We start from the raw sequence: 3,783 nt of genomic DNA on the forward strand, positions 1-3,783 counted from the left end.
TAACATTGGATATCCCCTAACCTATTATTCCTTTGGGTTAAATTGGAACCCTGGATACTTTCAGCAAAACCTGTGTTCTTGCTGGAGCATTTCTCAGGGACTGCTGAGTCTGTGCTCTGGCTACTTCCAATGGGACATGTACTTTGGTCTATTGATAAAGGGAAGTGTGACTAGAGTCTTCTGGTTTATCCTCTATGTCACCTACCACAACTTCCTTCCCCACCCGGGCCCTCCCACATGGCAGCCACTGAGCAGCAAATGCTGCCTACCTAGTACTTTCCAGGGAGGGAGAATTTCCTTTCTTACTCTCTTAGAAATTTGTGGCTGAGGAGTCTGACAGAAACCTTACAGGGATGGATATTTGTTCTTCTTCCACCCCCCCTAAAAAAAACAAACCCAGAAACAAAACTATGATGGCTGCTTTCACATGACATCAAGTAGGTGAGTTTGAAATTGACTATCAAGCTCCTAGAAGCTTCTTCTGCTTGGTGTGTCTTTCCCTGAACGTGGTTGATTGAATTGTGATCTTGAGACAGATTCTTCAAAACCAATGGTTCAGGAGTTCTAGAGTGCCTAGGTTCCTTGATTAGTGCTGACTGCCCTGCAGGAGGTATTCCTTACAGTTTCCACAATACTTCTCAGGGAAAAAAAATGACCACTCTCAGGAGTATGAGCCCAAAACATTTCCTGGCTTGCCAGAAGAAATAGACATTCACCGAGTTATCCAGATGGTGTAGAACCAAAATGAAGGTCAAATCTCTTCAATAGTTATCATGTTTTAATATTTTAAGCATCAGCCTCCTAAGAGAATATAATATGAGAATTAGACTCTTGAATAAGTCATTATGTGCTCATGGGTCTATCCTTATCTTTCTTGAATTCTCTGCAACCTTTGATACTGTTATTTACCTTATTCTTCTGGATACTCTCTTCTTTCTAGGTATTTATGACATGACTTTATGCTAGTTTTCCTCCTACCTGTCCTACTACTTCTCAGTCCGCCTTGCTGGATCTTCATCCAGACAATACCTACTAATTGTAGATGTCACCTGAGGCTCTATCCTGGGCTCTCTTCTCTCTATATACTTTTCCATTGGGTGATTGTCAACTTTCTTGTATTCATTTTTTATCTCTATGCATATTATACTCAGTTCTTTCCCTTCAACTTGTTTTGTTCATTATGTTTTTAAATTTCATTTTCCATGCCTTTTTTCTTAAAAAGATAACTTTCTTTTATTCACTTCATAATTTATCTTCCCTTTCTCTTTATTAACTACATGATTTTTGTGTTTTTTATTTACATTATTAATCTCTAATTCATGGCCTTTATACTTAGTCTTTCATTACTATCTGTATTCCCGATGGAATTAAAGCTTCTAAGATACTTACTTTGGGTTCCCTCTTCTAACTAATTTCTACGTTAATATTTTGTAGGTCTTACCTACTAATCCCTGCCCTGTTTTCTTTTATGCCTCACTCTTAGAAATAACCATTCCTTTAGGTAACAGAGAATATTGCCCCAAATGGTAGGGATTTTCCTATGTTCCTAATTTGCTGCTCATTATTGACCCCTATCATCCCCATAGTTCTTTTTCTTCATTTGCCATAAAATCTCCTACTTTGGTCCACGCCCTCCCATTCTTCTGGATTTCAATTGCCCCATGTAGCTCTGATTTCCCTTCTCCTGAGGTAGGATCAATATTCTCTCTACACACCAAATTCTTACCGATTATACCTATTGGAGTGTGCTCTTCTCCCTTTAAAGAATATCTCTTTCCCCATGGGAGCATTCATTAGTAGGTCCCCCACTCCCCAGTGAAACAAGATTTCTCCCTTTCCTTTTTCATGTTTTAATCCCTCTTTCTCCTTGCTCATTCTCCTGCAGGTTCTCTTCTTCCTGAGAGTCTACAGGAGTTCTTTTTCCTTCAGTGTGAACCTTTGAATTGATCAGGGCACATCACATATTCCCATTTATCTTCTTCCTCCCCTCTTCACTTTCATGTGCCCTCACATCCTGCACCTTAGTCCCACAACAGCATTGCTTCACCTGGAGGCAGGGTTTCATGAATATCAGTCCATGATGTTTCAGGCCTGTTTTTCTATCATCATTTCTTTTTGACTTCTGCTTTTGCCCTTTTCTTCTTGTGTACTTTTAGGAAGAAATTTCATAATTTTCTCTCTGTTGTTATTTCTTGTCATTGGCTGTAGGATTTGTTTACTTTTCTTTTATTTCTGCTCTCTGGAGTTTTTGAAAAGCAAATAATTTGTTCAAGTCTGTTTTTCTTTTTAGGAACACTTTGAACACCTCTTTTTATTGAATTTCCATTTTTTTTTATCAATGCTAAGGCTCAGATTTGAAGAGCATGTTACCTTAGATTGCATCTTGAGCTCCTTTTCTCTTTAGACCATATTATCCCGTTCTCTTCTGCTTTTCTTGGTGGGTAGAGAATTGTGTTATTTGAACTTCATTTCTTTTGTATTGGAAGGTTTTTTCCCTGGTTGCTTGCAGAATTCTTTGTTTGTCATTGGAATTATTAAATTTAACCTCTATGTGTCAGACCTTCCTGTTTTTCTTTTTCTTGGGGGGGGGATTCCCGAGTTTATTGTAAAGAAAGCAAAAGTAAATATTAAACAGCTCCTCTTAGTATCTTGAAGTTCATCCCAACTGTGGGCTGGGTAACTTGCAGGTTGGACAAACTGCCAAAGTCCAGGAGTTTCAACATTTCTTTGGTATCAGGGTCCACTTCAGTGATTTCCTGATCCAAAGTAGACACCTCAGGGACATAGTTATTCCTCCTTTCTCTTTCCTCTTCCTGCAATTTGATGGAGATACATCTCACAAGACCTCTCTGGATCCTCTTCATCAGATGAGTAACATAGCCCGCGATCTTGTTGCAGAGCTTCTTGCTGGGGATGACGGCGATCTCCTCGCACATGCGCTTGTTGGTGTGGAAGTCATTGCCCAGGCGGATGTAGTACTTCTCGATGATGACTCGAGCCACCTTCTTCCTGATCTTGGTCCGAACGCGATTTAAGTTTTAGCCTTCTCTGCCGTTATTATCTCTTTAGGATTCTTAGAGTCCTAAATTATTGAGGCAGCAAAAATTGCTTTATCTCTTATGCATAATTTCTATTTGGAGAGGCTTGAAATATTGTGAAGATTAAAGAAAATATCTAGTCTTTAATTTTGTTGGTCATGTGATCCCATCTTTATCCATTTTTACTGTCTGTCTCTCATGTCTGGAATTCTCTTTTTCCTCATCTCTGTTTCCTGGCTTCTCTGGCTTTCTTTAGGTCCCAGCTAAATTCCACCTTCTACAAGAAGCCTTTCTTAATCCCTCTTAATACTAATGCCTTCTCTCTCTTGATTTTTTCCAATTTTCCACTAGGGATCAAGACATAAGAGCAGAGTTACTGCCTCTGCTCCTGCCATTCTCTTCACTTGGAATGGCCCTCTCTCCAACTGTTGATGAATCAGTCCATGCCAAATTCAAATATCTCCTGTCCCCTCAATCCCTCTCTATTCCTCCCAGTTGGTAAGAATAGTTTCTTTCCTTGATCTTGTAGCATTTTGTCTTACTTTTATATACTTGCCATTGTCTATTTTGCATTATAGTGTTTTTTTTGTTTTTTTTTTATAACTGTGTCATCCCCCTATTAAGTTGTAAGCTCCTTGAGTTCAGGACCTAAGTCCCTGCTACATTTGTACTTCCTCTATCATATAGTACAGTTTACTCAAGATAGGACTCCACTGATAGGGGAACTGTGGCACTGAATAGGGAA

The 3,783-nt window shown here is 39.2% G+C and overlaps 1 pseudogene; it reads right to left on the reverse strand.

Annotated features, from left to right (window-relative positions):
• Window positions 1-2,627: 2,627 nt before the first annotated feature.
• LOC114043980 lies at window positions 2,628-3,032 on the reverse strand (annotated as a pseudogene).
• Between the last annotated feature and the right edge of the window lie 751 nt (window positions 3,033-3,783).

This window comes from Vombatus ursinus, unplaced genomic scaffold (genome assembly GCF_900497805.2).
Source record: "Vombatus ursinus unplaced genomic scaffold, bare-nosed wombat genome assembly UNPS02014770.1, whole genome shotgun sequence".
Classification (NCBI taxonomy): Eukaryota; Metazoa; Chordata; class Mammalia; order Diprotodontia; family Vombatidae; genus Vombatus; species Vombatus ursinus.